The 26,665-nt window shown below is 40.0% G+C and overlaps 1 long non-coding RNA gene across 1 annotated transcript in view; it reads left to right on the top strand.

Moving 5' to 3' along the window:
* The first annotated feature begins 6,765 nt into the window (after positions 1 to 6,765).
* Positions 6,766 to 26,665, top strand: part of LOC134484520 (uncharacterized) — an 84,683-nt gene continuing 64,783 nt past the window's right edge. Inside the window, exons 1-2 of the long non-coding RNA XR_010061967.1 lie at positions 6,766 to 7,143; positions 12,266 to 12,372. This is a non-coding gene — a long non-coding RNA (uncharacterized LOC134484520). The remainder of the gene's footprint in view (positions 7,144 to 12,265; positions 12,373 to 26,665) is intronic.

The raw sequence follows: 26,665 nt of genomic DNA, 5'->3' as shown, positions 1-26,665 counted from the left end.
ACGAAACATGCCTCAACAGATACAAGAAGATTGAATTAATTCCATGCATCCTACAAGATCATTACAGACTAAAAATTGTCTACAATAACAACAAGAACAACCAAAGACCGACTTATACATGGTAGCTGAGGAATGATTTACTCGAGGAGAAGTTATTCAAATAGAAATAAAGAAAAAAAATTAAAGACAATCTTGAATTTAATGAAAATGAAGGCCTAACTTGAGAATACAAAAAAGCAATGCTAAGAGAAAAACTGATAGCTCTGAGACCCTCAACAAATAAACAGGAGCTATGATACACTAGCAGTTTGACAGAACACTTGAAATCTCAGAACTAATAAAATACAAATAAACCAAGAGGACTAGACAATAGGAAATATTCAAACTCCGGACTGAAATCAACCAAGTAGAAACAAAAGGAATTATATAAAGAATCAAGAAAACCAGGAGCTGGTTCTTTAAAAAAATCCAGAAGACAGGTAAATCCTTATTATTCAAATTAAAAATAACAAAATCATAAGTGAAATAGAGATATAACCATAGAAAATGAGAAAACTCAAAAAATTATCAGATCCTACTATAAAAGCCTATACTTAACAGAACTGGAAAGTAAGGATTAAATGGATAATTTTCTAGACAGATACAAGGTACCAAAGTTGAATCACGATCAGATAAACCATCTAAATACTTCCATAACTCGTAAAGTAGTAGAAGCAGTCGTTAATTGTCTCCCAACAGAAAGATCCCTGGACCAGGAAGGTTTAGTACAGAATTCTCTCAGACATTCATAAAATACCTAATACCAATATTCTCCAAACTATTCCACAAATTAGAAATAGAAGGAACACTACACAATTCCTTCTCTGACGCCACAGTTATGCTTATAAGTAAAGCAAACAAAGACCCCAAAGAAAGAGAATTTCAGATCATTTTTTTCATGAATTTCCCTGCAAAAATTCTGAGTAAATTTCTTGCATGCAAATTCCAAGAACACATCAAAACAATGATACATCATGATCAAGTATGCTTCATCCCAAGAATACAGGGATGGATTAATATACAGAACCTAATAACCAATCAGTCTAATCCACTACAAAAACAAATCAATGAAAAAAAACAAGCAATCATCTCATTAAATGCTGAGAAAACATTTTATAGAACCTAACCCTTCATGGTAAAACTCTTGGAAATATCAGAAATTCAAGTACCGTACTGAAGAACAGTAAAAGCAATATACAGGAAACCAGTAGCTAACATCAAACTAAATGGAGAGAAACTTAACACAATCCCACTAAAATCAGGAACTAGACAAGGACACACACTCTCTCCCTACCTTTTCAATATAGTATTTGAAGTCCTAGCCAGAGTAATTAGACAACAAATGGAGGTAAAGAGATACATATTGCAAAGGAAGTATTCAAAATGTCACTATATGCATGCAGATTATGTGGTAGTATATTTATGTGACCCCACAAATTCCACAAGTGAAATTCTAAGCCTGATAAACAACTTTGGCAGAGTGACAGAATATAATATTGATTCAAACAAATAAGTAACTTTCCTCTACTCAAAAGAGAAAAAGGCTGAGATAGAAATTACGGAAATGACACCCTTGACAATAATAAAGAAGCTTATAAAATAACTCAGATTCACTCTAACCAAGCAAGTGAAAGATATATATGACAAGAAAACAAGTCTCTGAAGAAAGAAATTGAAGATCTCAGAAATTAGAAAGAACTCCCATGTTCGTGTATTGGCAGGATTGATATTGTAAAAATGGCCATTTTACCAAAAGCAACCTATAGATTGAATGGATTCCCCATCAATATTCCAACTCAATTCTTCACAAACATAAAAGTGAAAGTTTTCAAATTTATTTGCAATAAAATAAATCACAGGATAGAGAAAATTATTCTGAAAAAAAAAGCATTTTGGAGAAATCACCATCCCTGAGCTCAAGTTGTATTACAGAGCAATCGTGATGAAAAATTGTATTGTATTGGTATTGAGACAGGCAGGTAGATCAATGGAATAGAATTGAAGATGCAGAAAAGAACCCACACAACTATGGCCACTTCATTATTGACAAAGGATCTAAAATCATTCAGTGGATAAAAATTGTGCTGTTTCAACTGAAGTACAGAATGTAGGAGAATGCAAATCAATACATTCCTATCTCCTTGTACACAGCTCAAGTAAAAATGGATTAAAGACCTCCAAATAAAACCAGAGAAACTGAAACTAATTAAAGAAAAAGCAGGGAAAACCTTGAACACATTGGTACTGGGGAAAATTTCCTGAATAGAACACCAATTACTTTTGCTCTAAGATCAAGAATCGACAAATAGAACTTCATAAAATTTCAAAGTTAGTGTAAAGCAAAGACCACTGTATTTAGTTTCATACAGCAACATACAGATTGGAAAAAGATTTTACCAATCCTACATCTGATAGAGAGCCAATATCCAATATTTACAAAAAGCTCAAGGAGAAGATTTACTCCAGAGAATCAAATAACACTATTTAATAGTGGGCTACAGTTCTAAACAAAAATTCTCAACTGATGAATATTGAACAGCTGAGAAGCACCTAAACTAATATTCAACATCCTTAGTCGTTGGGGAAAAGCCATTTAAAACAATCCTTAGATTCTACCTCATACCAGTCAGAATGGCTAAGATAAAAAATCAGTTGACAACAGACTCTGGCAATGGTGTGGAGAGAAAGGAACACTCTGTCACTGTTGATAGTGCAAGCTCTTAAAACCACTCTGGAAACCAGGCTGGAGGTTCTGCAGAGAATTGAACATAGTATTTACTACCTGAGGACCCAGCTGTACCATTCGATGGCACATACCCAAAACTTGCTCCAACCTACAACAAGGACACGTGCTCCACTATGGTCATAGCAGTCTTATTTATAAAAGAGAGAAGCTGGAAAGAACCCAGATGTCCCTCAAAATAGAAACAGATTCATATAATGTGGTACATTTACACAATGGTTTGATACTCAGCTGTTAAATAGAATGACTTCATGAAATTCATAGGCAAAAGGATGAAATCAGAAAATATCATCCTGAGTGAAGTAACCCAATCACAAATAAAGGCACATAGCATGTACTCACTGGTAAGGGGGTACTCTCTAGAATGTCCCAGGTACTAGGGATGCGACAGGTTCCCCGGACCCAACAGTGATGACATTAGCCAACATACACAACAGTGATATTGAACCTGAAGAAACCACCTGCAGTAGATAGACATAGCCCCCAGTGCAAGGATGGGACCAGTCACCCAGCTCTTATTAAAGCAGAGTTATCCCTGTCTAATGAAAAGGCAGGGGCAAAAATGGAGCAGAGGCTGGAGGAAAGGCCTTCCAGAGATCTGCAGACACCAAACCGGACACTGTTGCTGTTGCTGAGATGTGCTTGCAAACAGGAGTCTGATATGCCTGTTCTCTGAGAGGCTTTGCCAGGAAAGCCACCATTGAACTGAACCTAGAGATCCCAATGGATGATGTAGGGGAAGGGATTTAGAATCTGAAGGGGATTGTAATTAGAGGTAGAACAATGATTTCAATTAACCAGACCCCTCAGAGTACCCCTGGCCCTAACCACCAACTATAGAATATACATTGTCTGGTACCCTACATATGTAGCAGAGAACAGCCTCAACTCACATCAGTGGAAAGGGAAGCACTTGGTCCTTTAGATGCTTGATGTCCTAGAGAAGAGTAATTCAGAGAACAGTGATTCTAGATGGGTGAGGAAAGAATGATTGGGAGAGTTGGGGAGGCACCCTCTTAGAAACAAAGAGGAGGAGTATGTGGTGGATGGAGTTTATTAACAGGATCTGGAAAGGGGTTAATATTTGAAATGAAAACAAATACAATGGTTAATAATAATAATAATAATAATAATAATAATAATAATTATAAAGGAATGGTATTTTCCATACATTATTTTACTGCTCAGGTTAGCTTGGAACACTTATTGTTCCCTAGATGCATATTTCTTCCTACAGTTCCTGATTGCTTGTTTCTCTGAGGAGTGTAGCCTTAGATCTTTCTCTTCATTCAAAGAAGGCATAACACTTAACTCCTTTCTCCAAGCAAGGGAGATTGTAGATATGTCTGTAAAAGGCGGGAGGCATTTGCACAATCTAATTGGGGATCACCAAAAGAATTATTTAAAAGAAAAGTTTGTAATGCAAACAGTTGTATTCAATCAGCTTACCAGTATTGAAAGCATCCCAGGATTTCTAGCCAGGCAACTGCGTAAGATATCAAGAGACATTTAGAATTTCAATACATGTGACTAGAAAAAATACATTCCATTGTGTAGCATACTCAATATTTAAAAACTATCATATTGGAAAGAATATTAAGAGCTTTTGGACAAGAAAAAATAGTGATACATCTAGGCAGAAGCATCACAGTAACACCTGGAAGTCACATGGAATTCTAATATCAATCCCATGCATTCTATGCTCTATTCACATCCTCACATGTTCATTCCGTAACACAGTCAACCAGTGATTTTCTAGTCCCTGCAGTCTCTGAGGAGCAAGGGTCTGGATCAGCCTTTCCCATTTGCTTATGATGTTCCAAGACACATCACTGCACCACTGATGGCCTCCAGTTAGAGCGATTTACCCTGTTGTAATATTCGCTTGACCGCACAATGTCCTAAGCACCCCTTTCCCTTTCCATTCATGTTGCTCCTTCCAGAATCCCTTATCTCGGCCCCTGACAGAGAGCAGATAGCACCCTTTCCATTCATGTTGCTCCTTCCAGAATCCCTTATCTCGGCCCCTGACAGAGAGCAGATAGCACTCTGGACTCAAAGGAAGAGAGTCGATAGGGTTCCTCCTCAATCAGAAAGCTTGGATGATCGCGCCGCTACTACAAATACTAACAAGTGAGGCAGCTCCTGACTGGTCCGTGCAGACCTCGCGACTGCAACGTGCAGACCTCGCTATTGCCCCACGCAGACCTCGTGACTGCCCCAGCAGACCTTGTCACTACCCTGTGCAGACATCGAGACTGCCCCTTGGAGACCTCGCAACTGCCCCATGCAGACCTTGCGACTTCCCCGTGGAGACTTCGCAAGTGCCCGGTGCAGACCTCGCAACTGGTCCGTGCAGACCTCGCTACTGCCCCGTGCTAACTCGAGAACAGCCCCTATCCAACTTTGTTTCCTGAGATCAAGGTTCACTCGAGATTCCCCTGCTTTTCTTTCTGGACTTGTCCACAGTTCTCGGGAGAGAGACCCATACTCAAAGGATACAGCTCAACTGATGTTCACCAAGACTCACCTCTGGGCAAGTACATTCACTGCCCCTTACGTGGTAGTAGCCCATTCACGATTTCTTGTTCAATTTTCTTAACGACTAAACAGCCAGATGTGTGGAGAGAGGCCAGCGAGCCTCATCCGGGACTTTACCCTCTGACCATGCACTGCCGATTTCCCAGCCTCCACAGCCTGGAAGCCCCTTCAGTGTCCCCCCAAGCAGATTATAACACCGGACTCCAATGGGGGAAGCACTTGAAGGGTTCCCAGCCTCCGCCACCTGAGACTGCCTTCAGTGTCCCCGAACCAGATTACAACATTATTCCTCAATGGGGGAAACACTTGAATAGCAGAGACCCGAGCAAGTTTGTACCTCCAGGACTACTTACACGGACTCGGCACAAGTTCAGATGCCCAAAACCCTATGAAGACCAGAGATTCAAAAAACCTGATGCTCGTGTTACAGAAAACCTACAGAAACTCAAAGATCATATAAAGGCTTCAGTCAGTAAGAGGGCCCTAGACCCCAAGAGGTAACTGACTGAGAACAAGAAATGGACAGTTCCACTTCCTCTGAGGGTTCCTTAGGGAATGAGTAATCCACTGACCAAGGATAGCAGATCACTGAGTAACACACTGACCAGGGATACCAGAAGATCTGCTTTACATCCTGCTACTAGAAAAAGAGTGGCCTCATCTTTAGTGCCCATTCTTGGGAAGATGAAAAAAAAAAAAGCGGGTTATGTCTACTGGGTTTGAAAAAATCTGGACTTTGACGAGTTGGTAGCCAGAGTGCCTGCAACATCTACAAACCACAGTACTGGGGAGAACAGTGAAAGTTTCAGAGAAAACCACACTGTACCTGGGCCACCTTCTGCTGACTCTTCTACTGACAAACTGGGCCAGGTAATATTCACACACATTCCAGGTTCCCAACATCATTCCCTATCTAGACATGGAGAACTTGGATCTCCCATTTTTCCCCAAGATGTTCCTATCCACCCAGGACTTTCCGGAAATAACCAAATGTTTCCAATATTCAATAGGGTTTTTCGACATTTGTCCAGTTGTCCAAAATTCTTCCCATTGATCCTTAACGGAAAATCATATGTTCTCCTCTTCCAGAAGGAGTGTTTTTTTTTTCTTCTATTTTCATTAACTTGCAAATTTATTATTTACATTTCAAATGTTATTCCCTTTCTAGGTTATAGGTTAACATTTTCCTAGCTCTTCCCACTCAGCTTCTATAGGGGTGTTCCTAACCCGATCCACCCCCATATTACTTTCCTTCACTGGGGTTTTAGTCTTGGGAGGACCAAAGTCTTCCCCTTCTGGTGCCACTACTAGGCATTCAGTGATACCAATGATTTTGGAGTCCTGGGTTAGTTCATGTATAGTCTTTGGGTAGTAGCATGTAACCACTAATGAAGACAAGACAATTCTCTAGATTTAGAGAGATGGAGTATGTAAAGGTTTCCACTGTGTCACAAGAGACTCTCCTGGAAAAGGCACTCTTGAAACTGGTCAATATAAGGAAAGCTGTTCAGCAGGTAGGACATGGAGGTTCTCAGTGACATCATCATCATTAGGTCCTTCCCGAAAAATATCTTGTAACCTGGAGAGCCCTAGCTCCTTCTGTGAGGTCAGAAGTGTTGTTGTGACACCACCTGCTTCTCAGATATTCCTTCAGTACATCTAGGGTTTGTAACTGGCCTTTAATTCAGAGTAAACAGCCATTTTTTAGGGAGAGCAAAGAGGATGAAAGGATCCAAGAAGAGGAGAAGGAAGCTGCCCTTCTGTCATGGTATAAAAAAGGAAGAAATACATGGTCCACTGGAGAGCTCAGTGAATCCTGGGTAGGTGTTTAGTGTGTTCCCTGAACAGACAGCCTTGATCTGACTCTTCCACATATGGGAATCAAGAGCTGTGAGCCTCTCAGAAGCATCTGGACTTCCCTGTTCTTATGGTTCCTGGAAGTCAGAGAGTTTATATCATTAATTTCTTTATTCCCAAAGCCAAGGGTTGGGAAGGGCACAGTTGATTTCCTGAGAGCTCATGGACTTTTCTCTTTTTGAAAAGAAGAAAAAGGTCCTAAGGAAAAAGGGAGAGACAGGAATTGTGTCCCTAGCTCAGAGAAAACTCCTCCATGGTTTGGATACCTATATTGCAGTTTGTGTCTGACACTGATATCTGGGAGAGAGAAGTGCTTCTAGTTGAGATTTCATCATCTGTCTTTCACAAGTATTACTCTGATTACCATTCCCTTACAGTAATCCTTTAGATTTCAATAGGTGAAATTAGGTAGCAGTTTCTTTTACTTTTTCCATTTTTTTTTATTTTTTGGCAAAATTCATTGCTTATTTAATTGGATATCTCTATATTTACATTTCAAATGTTATTTTCTTTCCCAGTCTCCTGTCAATATGAGCCCTAACTGACCCCTCTTCCCTTCTTCTATAACCTCCCATACTGCACCTTGACATTCCCTTGAACTGGGAGTCAAACCTGGAAAGACCAAGGGCTTCTCCTTCTATTGGTGCCCAACAGGGTCATCCTCTGTTACATATGCAGTTGGAGCCATAATTCTGTCCATGCACAAAATATTGGGTTAGTACCAGAAATCTCTGGTTCTTTGGCATTGTTTTTCTTATGTAGTTGAAAGCCCCTTCAGTTCTGTTTGGAGCGACACTCTTGATGCCCTCCACTGTTGATGATATTATTATGGTTAGAATTTACTATCACTATTTTCATGGAAAATACCCACCAAGCTGCAAAATAGTAATAAACATTTGGTGGTAAAGAAAAAATAATACTATTTTAAAGTTGTCCTGCTGACTAATAATATGACAAACCTGTGACATCTCTGATACTTTGTGAACATCACCTTATTACCTGACCACACCAGTATTGTATGTTGGTCCTGGGTAAATGTTTCTTACTTTTCCCTGCCCTCTGTTACCCCTGTTATGGTATAAATTCAGCCTTGGAGGAAAATAAAATTGCCGCCCTGGTCAGACTCCTGTCTTAACGTCATTCTTTGTCCCAAGAACCCTTGTCCCAATTCTATTCCAGGCACCCTCTGATCTCTCACTTACAAAAGGCAACCAAGTTGCGGCTCTTTGAAGGTGTCCTGGAGGAGAAAGTCTTTCCCTATTAATAGGCTGGTCTGTCTTCTTTGTTTGTGGAAGACTTTGCTCCTTCTTGGACCTTTGGCTCCCACCCCTAACCCCCTCCCAGAGCTATTGCTGAGTGATGGGACAAGCATTCTACTCTCATCTTTTGTGACAGGACACAGAGAGTCATTCAGGACACAAAGAATAGGGCTATGGGGTCTTAAAGCACTTTGGTGCATCACAGGGACTGTGCTCCCTCCAGACCACAATTGGTTAAGAGATCAGAGGTAAGCTTGAGCAAGTCTGTGTTTTGTGTTCTGTGTTACTTTCTGTTTTGTCTCTGTGTCATGCTTCGCCTTTGTTTTATGCTGACTTGTGTTGTATGCCCCTGCTGTCTGAAGGGTTTGAGTCCCAACTGGAGAAGTTTTAGAGTCCACTTGGTGGTCACTATTGGTCCTGTAAGGGGCTTATGGCTGTGACAGGTCGACTTGCTTGTTGTCACAGGCCATAGGCCCTAGAGGATGCTCTAGGAGGAGAAAGGAATATAGAGGACACTCTAGAGTCACATTGGGAGGTGGGATCAGATGTTCTGCCTCATCCCAGAAACAGCTAAGGTTAAGCTGCATTTTGGGCCAGGTATTGAAGGTAATGGGCATCTGTGGAATTCACTTATAGAATGCTTTTTCTTGGTCTTGTTTGTCTAGTTTTTTTCTTTGGTATTGTCGAGTGTCTTTTTTGGCTGTTGTTTCATTTTTGGACTTGGACTGATGATAGTGTTTGAAATCATGGAACTGTTTGCTTTCTTTCTCAAGAAGTTTTACTTGGTATACTTGGTGCTTAACTTGGAAATAATTTGCTTGAGAGAAATTGTTTTCTGCCAGGGAACCTGCCTTATCTGCTGGCCCTATTGCAAGTGAAGAGTTGGTCTTCAGCATTAAGTCACCATCCTTGTTAGTCATCATTGACATAGACAGTGCCTCTGATCCTATTCCTGCAGCAGTCAGTTCTTGCCCCTGTGGTCAAAATGCCCCAGGTTGAGAATCAGGGTAGTCCCGAAAATAGTTTCAGAAAGAGTCTGCAGCAGACTGCGAGGAACTTCTTTGTGCCAGACAGAAAAGGCTTTACTCTAGGATGACAAGAAGAGCACCGGCTCTTCAGCTTACTCCAAATGGAGGCTGTGGCCACGGTCAGGATCAATGTTTTCTTTTTCATGGCCCTCTAACTCAGTGAGGCGGCTTGGTGAACGGCTACCACTGCAGTCCTTGGAGGGCTATACTTCTATTAAAGATCAGTACTCCAATGTTAGTAATCTATTTATTGGTTGTAAGAGTCCGGAAACCCAACACAATTGTGACCACTGCCTCAGGAATGGTAGCCGAAAGCGTCCTTAAAACCAATTGCCTGTAACTATAGCTTACTCTATGATATCTGAGGCTTCAATCGGATAACACCCCCTGGGCAAGCCCCCCTTCAATTCTCAAATGCTATTTTCTCCTGGTCTTTTGGCGCAAGGTCATCTAGCATGTATGACAGCCTGGAAGAAACTTCCCCCTTAAAGTAGACGAACCATACAATTATTTTATCAGCCACTTGGCATCTAGCACTCAGTTCTTAACCATCTCTCTATCCTTTTGTTATTAATTCTTACTGGAAGCCTAGTGTCCTTCAGAGGCTGGGTCTCTTGAGAGGCAGAGCCACTGAGCTGACTCTAAGGAGCTGAGCTGAGCTCAGGACAATCAAAGTCCCGAGAGACAGCCAGTAACAAACCAGCTGCCACTCTGCTCTCATTTTTGTTTCACAGGCACAAAGCTTGTGCCTGATTATGGGCTGGCCTTTTTGCCCCAAGAAAGCTGGCCCATTTAGCTGTATGACTGAATGCTATTTGTCACGTATCTGGTTGTTCCACGTGCTCTCACCATGTCACCCCTAGCATTCTTGCCTGGCACCTTACCGCTGTTTTTAAGAATTTTATCACACAAGACACTGTGTAATTTGACTTAAAATATATCCCATCCTGCTAATATGGATGTCCCAGATTCACATTCTGAAGGTACTAATTTTAAAACAAGGGATGGTACATTCCCCTAAATATTAAATTGATATACTTGGGGTCTTAGAACGTTTCAATCAGAGGTTGATACAGAGATTATAATTACTTTAAAATTGTTAAAAGATACAGTGCATTCTTACTGACCTGCTTTTGGGCAAAAAGATCCAAAGAAGGAGCCCAGCGAGGCACTTAACATGGCGTAAGGTACACGCGACTTCATCTACAGCCTGCATTCCACTCAAAGGACCTGCTTCCTCAAAGAACTGCATCGCTTCAAGAAGAATGAGAAACCTAACACCCACTCCAGGACAGCTAAATTATGTATTCTTCAAAAATGCAATACCATTCATAGGATTTGACTTTTAGGATAATGCAATTATGATTGTTGCAGGAACCCAAATTGTATTGTCTATTTGATTTATTTTGAGACTTTAAAAAATGTCAATCAGCATGCTATTTTTCCTTCTATGTTTCAACACATTATTTATTTTTCAGTTAATGATGCTGTACATTAATTATTTGGGGTTTGCTTATTCCTTATTGGACATGCATGGGATACCTATTTATCTCCTTGTCTTTTGCTTATATATTTTGGCCCTTGGACATTAAATCATTTATCATCCTTGTTAAGTAACAGGGAGATAATATAACAACAAAACCTATTCACTTATATTATCATAGGCTAACTATCGACGATGCTTTGATGAGGGTCAAGTTCACCTACAAATCTCCATCCCAGTCCAGGGAAGGACATTTTTGTTCCTCAGTCAAATGAGGCCATCATTCTTTTTTGCCTACTGTCCTGATGCCTTTGCTGAAAAACCAAAAAATTCTCACCCCTGCGTGCAGAGCTGGACAGTCCTTGATGGATAGAGAATGATATATTCATGAATAAATGGCCTAAGACAGGAGAGCCGACATTAGCTGCTGCCTTATCCCATGATGGGCCCTGGCTACAAGATTCTCTTGGCCATGTGACAAATAACACCCCAAGTTAGACAGACGCAGTTTCCGAGGGGTGCATTCCAGTACATGCATGGGCACTGATCACTTTTACATTTGAATATATGTAAATTGGAGATGTTGGTTGCAATTCCCTTGAAGCCCTCCATTGTAGATATTATTATCATGATTAGTATTAAGTATGACTGGGTTCATGGAAAATCCCCAGCCAGCTGCAGAAGACTAATACAAATCTGGTGGTCAAGAAAATAAAAATATGGTAATGTTGTCCTGCTGATTAATAATATGACAAACCTGTAAACTCTGTACCATCCTTTCAACATCAATCCGTGACCAAACAAATCATGTGTTTTGCCCTGCGTAAATGTTTCTTAGTTCCACCTCCCTCTGTTAACCCTCTTATGGTATAAATTAAGCCTTGGAGAAAAATAAAATTGACGCCTTTTTCAGACTCTTGTCTTGGCATCCTTCTTTGGTCCTTTGTCCCACATTCTCTTCCAGGTACCCTCAGAACCCTCACTTACACAGCATTTGTAATCCCTTCTCAAAATCTACCAACAACATATCAGTTGTCAGTAAACTAGTTTGCCACTAGCATTCACTTCTGTATTTGATATGCTCTAGCTGTCTCTCTTAGGAAGGAGCTATATCCGGTACCTGGCAGAATGCACTTCATAGCTTCATCACTCATATCTAGTTTTGAATATATATATATATATATTCAAATATATATATTTGGTGTCTCCTACAGCAATGAGGTTAGGTAGAATTTTAGCATGGATTGGGCGCAACTAGCTAAAGAATGTAGAATCCACAAATGACAATGGCAAATAATCTCACTCCTGTTCTTAGGAACCTATTGAGGTTGATGTTTAACTGGACCTCAAGCCATTCCTCTCACTGCCCATCCTCCTAAGTATGATGTATGGCCTGAAGAAATAATCATGGTGGGAACACAGGTAGGTAGATATGAGAGAACTGATACTTAATTGGAAATAGAACCACATTCTATAGTCAATGTTGTCCTTTGTTTTATTGATATCTGCTATTTTTTGGATAAAATAAGCATTTGGGAGTTTATCATTCGAAGTAGGTAGACAATATTTACATTGTTATATTCATTCTATTGCTAGACCCACATTGTTGCCAAAATCAATGAAAAAAAATGGAATTGGAAAACAGATTATTTGATAACACTTTCTGGAATATATATATATTCCAGAATATATACACACACACACATAAATATATATATATATATATATATATATATATATATATATATATATATATATATATTCGAGAATATATATACGTATATAATACGTATAATAATATATATACGTATATAATACGTATATTATATATATATATAATATATATATATAAATTCCCCAATCAAGGAATGTTCAAATAGAAAATGAAATACAATATACACTCAATTAAAGGTCTGTAGGGTAAATACAGGTTTTTGGGAAACAAAGAAAACCTAGGAAACTGAACTGTATATCACAGGAATGGACCTGGTAATAGAATTATGATCCAGAAGAATCTCCTCCATCCTATGTTCCTAGATGTTTTCTACTCATGCCAAGCCCCTGAATAACTTTCTCCATTCAGACCATGTAAACACTAATACAGGAAAGAGAAGTATCTAGACTTGGAGAGATGAAGTTTGTAGTACGTACAGGTTTCCACTGTGTCATAGGAGACACACCTGCAAATCACATTCTTGAATCTATTCAATGTACCTCTCCAATATTCCTTCAGTACATATAGGGTTTACTAATTGGCTGCTAATTCAGTGTAAAGGGCCATTTAGGAGGGAGGACAAAGAGGATGAAGAAATGAGAGGTGTGGAAAAGAAAGCTGGCCTTCTGTCTTGGTATAAAAAAAAGGAAGATATGCATGGATTATGGGAAATCTCAGTCCTTGGTAGTAGTTGAGTATATTCACTTGAGACACAGACATGACCTTAGCCCTCCACATACGGGATTCAGGTGCTGGAGCCTCTCAGAAGCATCCTGACTTCCCTGCTTCTAATGGTTCCTGGAAGTCAGAGAGTTTATATCATTAATATCTTTATCCAAAAGGCCAGGTGTTGTGAAGGACACTGTTCTTTTCTTTAGAACTCATCGTTTTTATTCTTTCTGCCCAGAAGAAAATGGTCCTAAGGAAGAAGTAAAAAACATGTATTGTATCCTCAGCTCAGAGGAAATTACTCAATTATTTGGATACTTATAGAGCAGTATGTTCTGATACTGGTATTTGAGAGAGAGAATTGCTCCAAATTTGGACTTCATCACCTCAGACTTTCCACTAGTATTATTCTGACTATAATTCCCTGATAGGGACCATTTGGATTACTGAGCCAATAGGTCTGATTAGCTGCTAATTTTCTTTTCTTTTCTTTCTTTAATTTTTTTTATTTTTTTAGCAAATTTTATAGCATTTTTAAATGGGTATTTCTATATTTACATTTCAAATGTTATTTTCTTTCCCAGTTTCTTGTCCATAAGATTCCTAACTGGTCTTCTTACCCTTCTTCTATAACGCCTTTACTGAGCCTTGACATTCCCTTGAACTAGCAATAAAAACTAGGGAGAACCAAGGGCTTATCCTATCACTGATGCCCAAAATCACCATACTCTGCCACATATGCAGTTGGAGCCATAAGTCTGTCTATAAACAGTCTTTGAATATTGGTTTAGTACCAGAAAGCTCAGGTTAGTTGAACTTGTTTTTCTTATTTGGTTGAAAGTCCATTCAGTTCTTGAAATCCTTTCTCAACATCTACAAACAAGGGGTCTTTTTTCAGTTATCTGGTTTGCCACTAGCAATCACTTCTGTATTTGACATGCTCTGGCTGTCTCTCTAATGAAAGATCTATAACTGTTTATTGGCAGAATGCACATTTTAGCTTCATCAATCTTATCCAGTTTTGGTGCCTGATTTTATATATATATATATATATATATATATATATATATATATATATATATATATATATATATATATATAAAATGGCTCCTACAACTATGAATTTTAGTGGAATATTTACATGGATTCTGTGCAATTAAGTCAAGAATATAGGATCCACAAATGACAATGCCAAATAGATTCCTTCCTGTTCTTATGAACCTGCTGAAGTTGAGGTTTCACTGGACCTCAAGCAATACATTTTGCTGCACATCCCCCTGAAACTGACGTTTGGACTGAAAAACTCTCATGTCTTGCCCTGGGAATACAGGAAGATAGATATTAGAGAAAAGATATGTAATAGAACTATAGAACTGCATTCTATAGTCATTGTTGTCTTTGCTTAACTGATGTCTGTTAATCTTTGGATATTATAATGATTTGGGAGTTGATCATTTGAAGTAGTACACAATATTTCCACTGTTATATTCACGCTATAGCTGTGTCAAGTTTGTTTACCAAATTTATTGCAAAAAATGGAATTCGAAAAATGAAATTTTTGAGTACTCATGCAGGAATATATAGAATGTCCCCTGTCAATGAATGTACAATTAAAAATGTAACAAAATATCCAGTAAATTAAAGGTCTGTAGGGAAAATATTGGCACATGGGAAACTGAGAAAACCTAGGGATTTGAATTGTATTTCACAGGATTGGACGTGGGAATGAAATTAATCTCCAGAAGAATCTCCTTCACTCCTTGTTCCTAGATATTTTCTACCCATGTTAAGCCCTTGCCTAACTTTCTCCATTCAGAGCATGTGACCACTAATGAAGCAGAGAAATCTCTAGCTTTAGAGAGATGTAGCATGTGAAGTTTTACCCTGTGTCAAAGGGGACACTACTGGAAAGGGCACACTTGAAACTGGTCAATGTAAGGAAAGCTGTTTAGCAGGTAGGCCATGGCAGTTCTCAGTGACATCATCATTAGGCCCTCCATGAAAAATCCCTTGTATCCTGGAGAGCCCTAGCTTCTTCTGTGACGTAACAAGTGTTGCTTCGTCAGCAATTGTCTCTCAGATATTCCTTCCATATATCTATGGTTTACTAATTGGCCTCTAATTCAGAGTAAAGAGCCATTTGGGAGGGTGAACAAACAGGATTAAGAGATCAGAGATGGGGAGAAGGAAGCTGGTCTTTTGTCTTGGTATAAAAGAAAAAAGAAACATGTGGTTCTTGGGAAAACACCCTGGGAAGATGGCTTTAGTTTTTTTGATCTCTGGTTTAACTGTGATCTTGGAGAAGTTGCTGAACATTCTAAAGACCTTTGGGCAGATGGTAAAGTTTCTAGATACCCCTTTTTTATTTCATTGGTCCTGGGGATTGTACGGCTGATGGTAAATGTTTCCCAGGAAGACTGCTAAGCCAGATTGATTTTTGGATGCTTTAGAAGACATGGAATATTTCTGATATACTTGGGCTGATGGCACAAGGTCTAAAAGATATTTTTCGATGTGGACTTTCCCTCAGACCTTTGAAAATATAAAAAAGCTTTTGTAATTTTGAAGTCTAATTTGCACAATGACAAATCACTTTGAGCATGGACAACACTTACTGGAGCCCTAGAGCAGTGTGAAGAAATTCCCTGAAACCCTGGGCAGACGGTGAACATGCATTTTGGTAGAAAAGTGAGTTTCTTGAGCACCTTGGGACAATATGGAATGTCCAGTATGCTCTTGTAAGGATTGGCAACTTTCCAAAATTCCTTCGTCATTTTTGGAAAATTCAAAGGGCCTATGGACAGATGGAGAATGTGTGGGACTCACCTGAGGAGTAGTTGTATCTTTTGGTGTCTCTTTGTTTCCAGAAGATGACACAATATCCCAATTCACAACTGTCTTCCTCAGAGGAGAAAGTTCTCAAGACTCCATCCGAAGGATCAAATCTTAACCCTGTGTTTCTAGAGACTGGATGCTTATGGTCCACTATGGTAGAGGGAGAATGCAATCTATTTCTTCCCAGAGTGCACATGTGATATAAATCTACTTGGGTAGACAGGGATAGTTGTAAAGCATGCTGTTCAGGTGCAGTAGATCCTCAGACATCCTTCTCAGATGAGGAAGGTCTTAATGTATCATGTATATGTGTAGAAATCCTGACTGTGACATCAGAACGGTGGTTAGGTATTAGAGCTACCTCTGAAGATGTGACTTCTTCTAGAGCATCATGGACATATGTGAAAGATCTGGGAGCCTCATGAGCAGATAAGGATGTTTCTACACATCGTTGTGTAATTGTGGAAGTTCCAAGAAAATTTTCTTCTGCGGGAGAAATGGAATCAGACTTTCATATAGAAGTGTCAGGTTCCCTAGCCTGCTTGATAGGCAAAACGGCTTTGAAGGCACCTTCAGGAGATAAGGTAAAATCCAGAGCCTTAGAAGTATTTTGCAGATGTTCTGGGTCTGCTTGTGGGTATAAAGAAGGACTGGATACCCTTTGGGAATATTTGGAAGAGTCTGTAGCGTCTTTTGTGTTTGTGGATGTTGGCTGAGCTTGAGGAGATTAAGAAGTTCGTATAGACACCTGTGAAGTTAGCAGAGGTCATATCCATTCTTTTGCACAAATGCAATCCAAGCAATCCCTTTCCTCAGCTGTTGAGGATGGTACAGACACTGGTATTTCGTTATCATGTTCCCCCACTCCTGGTTCATATATGGTTGAATCCATAACCTTCTCTACAGATGGAATATGTCCTAGAACATCTTTTGTACATGTGTCACATTGGCAAGCCATTTCTACATATGTGGCTGTGGGTAGAACTCCTTTTGTAGATGTTTCTTCTCTCACAGTCTCTTTAAGAGATAGAGTACTACTCAGAGAATTCTGCTAAGTTTTGGGAAATGCTAGCATCTCTGCTGTATATGTGGAAAAATTTGGAGCCTCTCCTTACAGGACAGAATGACCTAGAGTCCCTTGAGGAGGTAGGGGATGTTGTATCTTCTCTGCACTTTGTATAAATATGGAGTCTGCATGGCTCATTGACTGTGTGTTGTGATAAACTTGGTTATTTTGGGCCTGATGACAAGTCAGGAGGGACCTTTTCGGTGGTAGAGGATATTTGAATAATTCTCTGTTGTATAGTGACATTGTAAGTACTGGGGGAGATGGTGAGGGTGCTAGATCATATTTTTTATATGCTGAAGGCACAAGAGTTCCTTTGGTGGACTTAGAATTTTCTACCACATCTTGCTTGGGTATGGAACACTGAAGAGCCCCTTCTGAAATTGTCAATGGTCCTTGATCTAATGTTGTACATGCAGAAAGTTTTGTCTCTGCTTGGGCTGGTATGTGCGTTATGAGTTTCACTTTGGGATTTGTGACTGCATTTTGTCACTCTGGACCATAAGTGATGATTTAATCTCATTTTTAATAGTGGAGGGCTTTTAAGTTCCTCTTGGTTTAATAGGGAAGTTCTGAAACCCCCTTTTTCAGCAGAATCAGGTTTAAAATTCGCTTTACCCTAAGCAGATTGCATTAGGCACTTTGATGTAGATTGGGGACATCTTTGACTGTCTTTCGGATTGGACATAGCTCTCTGCCCTGCTTTGGCAGCTATCAACGGTATTAAAGTCTCCGGTGGAGAGGGGGCATGTATTAATCCATTTGTGGAATATGAATAATCACTGAGATTACCTTTAAGAGAAGTAGTTTTGCAGCCCTCTTTTTCTGATGGGGCCTGTTGTACCTCCCCTTGACCAGAGGGGTCTTGTCCATCACACTTTGGAGGAGAATTGGAATGATTAGAGACCTACAGGATAGGGAATGAACATTTGAAACTCCTCTGGAATCTCTGTGTGACAGAGAGCTGATCACCCAGAAGAGTGGGCAATACTGGGACCTCAGGGAAGGAGAGACTGCCACTTCTGTCCACCTGTGCCGACATCCCTAGCCCAAGAGGAAACTGCACAGTGCCTCTGGATACATGAATATAGTAGGAGTCAAGGTACAGGAGCCCTGCAGTCCAAACTGCATCTTTATCTGGTTTAGTCCAAAATGCATCCTACACCCAAATCTCATGGGATTGGAAGACTTAGAGCATCAGAGGGGTGGAAACCCCTGAAAACCACCTAGCTCCAACTGGGCCTCCTGTGCATAGGGACCTAGGAGCAGTAGGGGTAGGACATTTCTGCTTGTGGCTCTCATAGAGAGCTGAAAGTCAGCTGTGGAATGACTTCTGGCCTGAGACCAGTGGTAAATCCAACTTTTCTGCTCTAAGTGACCTGACTGGTGGACTCAGAACAAGCAAAGGCAGAACTCTTCTGGGACCAGGCACTTCCAGTTTCTAGCTTTCTCGTGAAACTCGTCATCCCGGCCCAGAGCTCCCTGCTCCTAGACGCTGTGGGAGAGAGAGCTGATTATCCAGTATTGTGCACAATACTGAGCCTACAAGGAAAAGAGGCTCCCATGTCTTCCCACTGTTACCCACATCTCTGGCCCCAGACAAAAGAGCATAGTGCTACTGGACCCAGGAATATAGAGGAGTAAAACTGTAGGAGCACCATGTCCCAGACTGTGCCTGGATCTGAAATGAACTGGATGAATAGCTCACTGCACACAAATCCAGAGGGTGGGGGAACTATACTTTCAGAGGATAGGAAACCAGAGGATACTATTCTATCCCCAAATTCCTGTCTCAAGAGGGAAACACCTTGTGCCTTCTGTGCCCCCACCCGCACAGAAGGACCTAGGAGAAGTATGTGAATTTCCTTCTGGTTCCTGCCCACAGGGAGAGCTGAAAGCCAGTGGACAGGAGAAACTACTCGGCTGAGAGCAGAATACTCTGTTCCCATAACTGGCTAAAAGAAATCAGGAAAACAGGTTTACAGCCGTCCTGACACACGAGCATACAGGACTGTCAAGCCACTGTCATAAAGAGCAAGACAAGCTAACTCTAGAGACAACATGATGGCTAGAGGCAAGAACAGGAACTCAAACAACAGTAATCTAGACTACTTAGTCTCATTCAGAGCCCAAATCTCCCACAAAAGCAAACACTGGATATCCAAACACACCAGAGAAGCAAGATCTAGATTTAAGTTCACATTTTATCATAACCATGGGGGATGTTAAGAAGTTCATAAACAACTTCTGTAAGAAAATACAGGACAGTAAAAAAATACAGAAGTAAACAGGTAGAATCCCATAAAGAGGGAACAAAAAGGTACCTTAAGAACTACTGGGAAAACAACAAAACAGGAGAAGGAAATGAACAAAACCATCCCGGAATTAAAAATGGAAATAGAAACAATAAAGAAACACAGAAGAAGACAACCCTGAAGATGGAAAACCTAGGACAGAGACCAGGAGTCACAGATGTTAGAATCACCAACAGTATAAAAGAGATAGCACACATAATCTAATGAGCAGAAGATTCCATAGAAAACATTGACACAACTGTCAAAGATAATGTAAAACCGAAAAAAACTCCTAGCCCAAAACATACAGGAAATCCAGGACACAATGAGAAGATAAAACCAAAAGATAACAGGATGGAAGAGAGTGAAGACTGCCAACATCAAGGGACAGTAATATCTTCAACAAAATTATAAAAGAAAACTTCCATAATCTAAAGGAAGAGATGTCCATAAACGTACACAAAGCCTACCGAACTCGAACTCCAAATAGACTGGAATGGAAAAGGAAATAATCCAATCACATAAAAGTCAAAACACCAAATTCACAAAAGAAATATAAATATTAAAAGCAGTAAAGGGAAAGGTTAAATAACATATAAAGGCAAAGCTGTCAGAATTCCACCAGAATTCTCACCAGAGACTATGAAACCCAGAAGATCTTGGACAGATGTCATACAAACACTAAGAGAACATAAAGGCCAGCCCAGGTTACTGTATCTAGCAAAACTCTCAATTAACATAGCTGGAGAAACCAAGATATTCCATGACAAAACCAAATTTACACAATATATTTTTACATATCGAGTAAGACAAAGGAAACTAACTGGCAAACCCCAATACAAGGAGTCAGGTAAAATCATAGATAAAGCAAGAAATTAATCTTTTCACAACAAAACAAAGAGAAGCACACAAATGTAAACTAACCTTCAATATGAAAATAAGAGAAAGTTACCATCACTAATCCTTAATATCTCTCAACTTCAATGGACACAATTTTCCACTAAAAATACACAGATTGACAAACTTGATATGTAATGAGGACCCAGCGTTTTGAACTACAGGAAACACACTTCAGAGACAAAGACAGACACTACCTTAGAGTAAAAGGCTGGATAAATACTTTCCAAGCAAATTGTCTGAAGAAGCAAGCTGGAGTAGCGATTCTAATATCATATAAAATCTACTTTCAACCAAAAGTCATTAAAAATCATAAGGAAGGACACTTCATATTCATCAAAGGAAAAATCCACCAAGATGAACTCTAAATCATAAATATCTATGCTCCAAATACAAAGGCACCTACATACATAAAAGAAACCTTACTAAAGCTCAAAGAACATATGGCACCGCAAATAATGATAGCAGGAGATTTCAACGCCCTACTCTCATCATTAGACCGATCAGGGAAACAGAAATTAAACAGAGACATAGACAGATTAACAGAAGTTATAAACCAAATGGACTTAACAGATATTTTAGAACATTCTATCATAAAACAAAAGGATATAACTTCTCACCACTTCATGGCACTTTCTCTAAAATTGATCATATAATCAATCAAAAACTAGGCCTAAAAGAATATGGAAAGATAATAATAATTCAATGAATCCTACCAGACTCCATGGGCTAAAACTGTTCTTCAATAACAATTAGGAAAGAACACCCACATATACATGGAAGTTGAACAATGCTCTACTCCATGATAACTTGGTCAAGGAAGAAATGAAGAAAGAAATTAAAGACTTCTTAGAATTTCATGAAAATTAAGGTACAATATACCCAAACTTTTGGGACTAATATAAGCTATACTAAAAGGAAAGCTCATATCTCTGAGTGCCTGCATATAGAAACAGGGGAGAGCATACAGCAGCAGCTTGACAGCACACCTAAAACTCTAGAACAAAAAGAAGCAAATATTCACAGGTGTAGTAGAAGGCAGGAAATAATCAAACTCAGAGCTGAAATCAACCAAGTAGAAAAAAAGGGGACTATACAAAGAATGAAGAGAACCAAATGCTGGTTCTTTGAGAAAATCAACAGGATACATTAACCCATAGCCAGACTAACCAGAGGGCACACAGAGTGTTTCCAAAATAACAAAATCATAAACGGAAAGGGAGAAATAACAGCAGAATCAGAGCAAATTATAAAATTTATCGGGGGTTGAGAATTTAGCTCAATGGTAGAGCACTTCTGTAGCAAGCACAAGGACCTGGGTTCGGTCCCCAGCTCTGAAAAAATAATTTAAAAAAAAGTTATCAGATTGTCCTACAAATGCCCATATTCAAGAAAACTTGAAAATATGGAGAAAAAGGACAATTTTCTCGACAAATGCCAGGTACCAAAGCTAAATCAGGAACAGAAAAACCGTTTAAACAACCAATAACTGTTAAGAAATACAAGCAATCATTAAAAGCCTCCCAACATAAAAGGAGTCCAAGATCAGATGGGTTTAGTTCAGAAATCTATCCAATATTCATAGAACATTTCATACCAATACTGTCCAAACTATACAACAAATTTGAAACAGGTGGAGCACTACCGAATTCCTTTTATGAAGCCACAATTACTCTTATACATAAACCACACAAAGACCCAACAAAAAAGAAAACTTCAGAGCAATTTCCGTTATGAATATTGGTGCAAAAATACTCGATAAAGTCTTGCAAACTGAGTCCAAGAACACATCAAAAAAATCATCCATCATGATCATGTAGGTTTTATCCCAGGCATGCAGGGATGGTTTTGTATATAGAAACCATCAACATAATCCACTATATAATCACACTCAAAGATAAAAACACAATGATCCTTTCATTACATGCTGAGAAAACATTTGAAAAAATTTAAAACTACTTCATGATAAAAGTCCTGGAAATTATAGGAACATAAGGACCGTTCCTAATCATATACAGCAAACCAGTAGCTAACATTAAATTAAATGGAGAGAAACATGAAGCAATCCCACTAAAATCAGGGACATGACAAGGCTGTCCACTCTCTCACAATTTATACAATGTAGTTCACGATGGCTTAGCCAGAGGAAGCAAACAACAAAAGGAGGTCAAAGGTATATAGACTGGCAAGGAAGAAGTAAAAATAGCACTGTTTGTAGATGATATGATAGTATACTTAGTGACCTCAAAAGTTTCACAAGATAATTGCTGAGCCTGATAAACAATTCTAGCAAAGTGGCTGGGTATAAAAGTAACTCTACACAAAAGCTAAACTAGCAGAGCAAGAAACTAGGCATATGACAACCTTCACAATAGCCCCAAATAATATAAATATCTCAAGGTGACTTTATCCAAGCAAGTAAAAGATATGAGCATATGAGCAGAACCACAAGTCTCTGCAGAAAGTGAAGGAGATTTCAGAAGATGGAAAGATCTCCCATGCTCATGAACTGGCAGGAATAATATAGTAAAAATGGCCATTATACCAAAAGCAACCTACAAATTAATTCCAATCCCCATCAAAATTCCAATCCAATTCTTCGTAGAGTTAGACAGTACAATTCATTATTTCATCTGGAATAACAAAAAACACAGAATAGCTAAAACTATCATCAACAATAAAAGGACTTCCTTGGGAATCACTATCCCTGAACTCTAGTATTACAGAGCAACAGTGATAAAAACTGTATGGCATTGAGACAGAGCCAGGCAAATCAACCAGTAGAATAGAATTGAAGACCCAGAACTTAACCCATACTCCCATGGTCACTTAATTTTTGAGAAAGAGCCAAAACCATCCAATGGAAAAAAAGATAGCATTTTCAGCACGTGGTGCTGGTTCAACTAGAGGTCAGTATGTAGAAGAAGGCAAATTGGCCCACTCTTACTGCCCTGTAAAAAGCTAAAGTCCAACTGGATCAAGGACCTCCACTTCAAACCAGATAAACTCAAACTAACAGAAGAAAAAGTGGGGAAGCATCTGGAACACATGGGCACTTTAGAAAATTTCCTGAACAAAACACCAAAGGCTCATGTTCTAAGATCAAGAATCAACAAATGCCATCTCATAAAACTGCAAAGCTTCTGTAAGGCAGAGGACACTGTTCTTAGAACAAAATGGCAACCAACAGATAGAAAAAAGATCTTTACCAATCCTACAACAGATAGAAGGGTAATATCCAAAATATGCAAAGAAAACAAGAAGTTAGACTGCAGGAGACAAATAACCCTATTGAAAAATGGGGTTCAGAGCAAAACAAAGAATTCACAGCTGAAGAATATCGAATGTCAGTGAAACACCTAAAGAAATATTCAACATCTTTACACACAAGGGAAATGCAAATCAAAACAACACTGAGATTTCACCTCAAACCAGTTAGAATGGCTACGATCAAAAACTCAGGTGACAGAAGATGCTGGCGAGGATGTGGAGAAAGAGGAACACTCCTCCATTGTTGGTGGGATTGCAGACTGGTCCAACCATTCTGGAAATCAGTCTGGATGTTCCTCAGAAAATTGGACATTGAACTACCTAAGAACCCAGCTATACCTCTCTCGGGCATATACCCAAAAGATGTCCCTTCATATAACAAAGACACATGCTCCACTATTTTCATAGCAGCCTTATTTATAATAGCCAGAAGCTAAGAACCAAGATGCCTTCAACAGAGAAATGGATACAGAAAATGTGGTACATCTACACAATGGAATATTACTCAGCTGTCAAAAACAATGTCTTTATGAAATTCATAGGCAAATGAATGGAACTGGAAATATCATCCTGAGTGAGGTAATCCAATCACAGAATCACATACATGGTATGCACTCATTGATAAGTGCTATTGGCTCAAATGCTCGAATTACCCTAGATGCACAGAACCAAAATGTGAATGCTTCACTCCTTCTTTAAAAGGGGATCAAGAATACCCTTGTCAGGGAATAGGGAAGCAAATTGTAGAACAGAGGCAGAAGGAACACCCACTCAGAGCCTGCCCCACATGGGGCCCATACATATACAGCCAGCAAACTAGGTAAAAAGGATGAATCAATGAAATGCAGGCTGATAGGAACCAATGTAGATCTCTCCTGAGAGACACAGCCAGAATATAGCAAATACTTAGGCAAATGTCAGCAGCAAACCACTGTACTGAGAATGCGACCCCTGCTAAAGGAATCAGAGCAAGGCCTGAAAGAGTTAATGGGCTTGAGATCCCATCTGAACAAAAATGCCAACCAAACCTAGGTTCAACCGACTAAGCCACTACCCAAGCCTATACATGAACTGACCTGAACTCCAAATTCACAGGTATCAATGAATGCCTATTAGGGGCACCAGTGGAAGGGGAAGTCTTTGGTTCTCCCAAGAATGAACCCCCAGTGAATGGCATTTTTGGGAGAAGGGCAGTAATGTGTGGGTGGATCGGGAGAGGAAAACCCCTATAGAAGGGGAGAGGGAGGGGCTAGGAAAATGTTAATGGGGAAACTTGGAAGGGGAATAACATTTGAAATGGAAATAAGAAATACTCAATTTAGTAAAGATGGAAGAAAAAAAGATACTCCCTCTGGAAGAGGAGAATGTATGATTTTCCTTTCAGGATCTGTGGGAGGAATTTTGGACACCTGGGCAAATGTGGAATAACCCTATTAAACATTGGAACCATTTGGTTATTTCCGGAAAGTCCTGGGTGGGTAGGAACATCTTGGGGAAAAATGGGAGATCCAAGTTCTCCATGTCTAGATAGGGAAGGATGTTGGGAACCTGGAATGTGTGGGGAAAGTACCTGTCCCAATTTGTCAGTATAAGAGTCAGCAAAAGGTGGCCCAGGCACAGTGTGATATTCTTTGAGTCTTTCACTATTCTCTCCAGTATTGTGTTTTGTAGATGTTACAGGCACTCTGGCTACCAACTCGTCCTAGTCCACATGTTCCTCAATCCCAGTAGACATAACCCGCTTTTCTTTTCTTTACTTTTTTTTTTTTCATCTTCCCAAGAACCAAGAATGGGAACTTAGATGAGGCCACTCTTTTACGGTAGCAGGACGTAAAGCAGATCTTCTGATATTCCTAGTCAGTGGGTTTCTCAGTGATCTGCTATCCTTGGTCAGTGTATTACTCATGCCCTCAGAAACCCTCAGAGTAAGTGGAACTGTCCATTTCTTCTTCTCTGTCAGTTCCCTTCTGGAGTCTAGGTCCCTCTTATTGACTGAAGCCTTTATATGATCTTTGAGTTTCTGCAGGTTTTCTGTAACACGAGCATCAGGTTTTTTGAATCTCTGATCTTCATAGGGTTTTGGGCATCTGAACTTGTCCCGAGCCCTTCTAAGTAGTCCGGGAGGTGCAAAGTCGCTCGGGTCTCTGGTGTTCAATTGCTTCCCTCACTGGGGTAGGAAGTTATAATCCACTTGGGGGACACTGAAGGTCTTCCAGGCTGTGGAGGCTGGGAACCCTTAAAATGCTTCCCCCATTGGAGTCCGGTGTTATAATCATCTTGGGGGACACTGAATGGGCTTCCAGGCTGTGGAGGCTGGGAATCCTTCAACTGATTCCACTGTTGCACTCAGGTGTTGTTGTCATCTTGGGGGACACTGAAGGGTTCCCAGGCCGTGGAGGCTGAGAAATCGTTGGTGCATGGTCAGAGGGTGAAGTCCGGGATGAGGGTCGCTGGTCTCTCTCCTCACATCTGGTCGTTTAGTCTTTAAGGAAATTGAACAAGAAATGTCGAATGGGCTACTACCATGTGAAGGGGCAGTGAATGTACTTGCCAGTGGTGAGTCATGGTAAGCATCAGTTGAGCTGTATCCTTTGAGTATGTCTCTCTATCTTCCGAGAACTGTGGACAAGTCCGGAAGGCAAAGCAGGGAAATCTCGAGTGACCATTGATCTCAGGAAACATCCAAAGCTCGAGAGGAGCTGTCCTCGAGTTTGCACAGGGAAGTAGCGAGGTCTGCATGGGGCAGTAGCGAGTTCTGCAAGGGGCAGTCGCGAGGTCTGCACCAGGCAGTCAGGAGCTGCTTCACTTGTCATTTCTGCTTGTAGTTGTGGGGCGATCATCCAAGCTTTCTGAATGAGGAGGAACCCTGTCGAATCTCTTCCTTTGTGTCCAGAGTGCTATCTGCTATTGTGCCCACTTTCAGGGGCCAAGACAAGGGATTCGGGAAGGAGCAACATGAATGGAAAGGGT

Source organism: Rattus norvegicus, chromosome Y (assembly GCF_036323735.1).
Source record: "Rattus norvegicus strain BN/NHsdMcwi chromosome Y, GRCr8, whole genome shotgun sequence".
NCBI classification, from domain to species: Eukaryota; Metazoa; Chordata; class Mammalia; order Rodentia; family Muridae; genus Rattus; species Rattus norvegicus.
The sequence above is the reverse complement of the archived record's forward strand: the minus strand, read 5'-3'. Positions and strand labels throughout refer to the sequence as shown.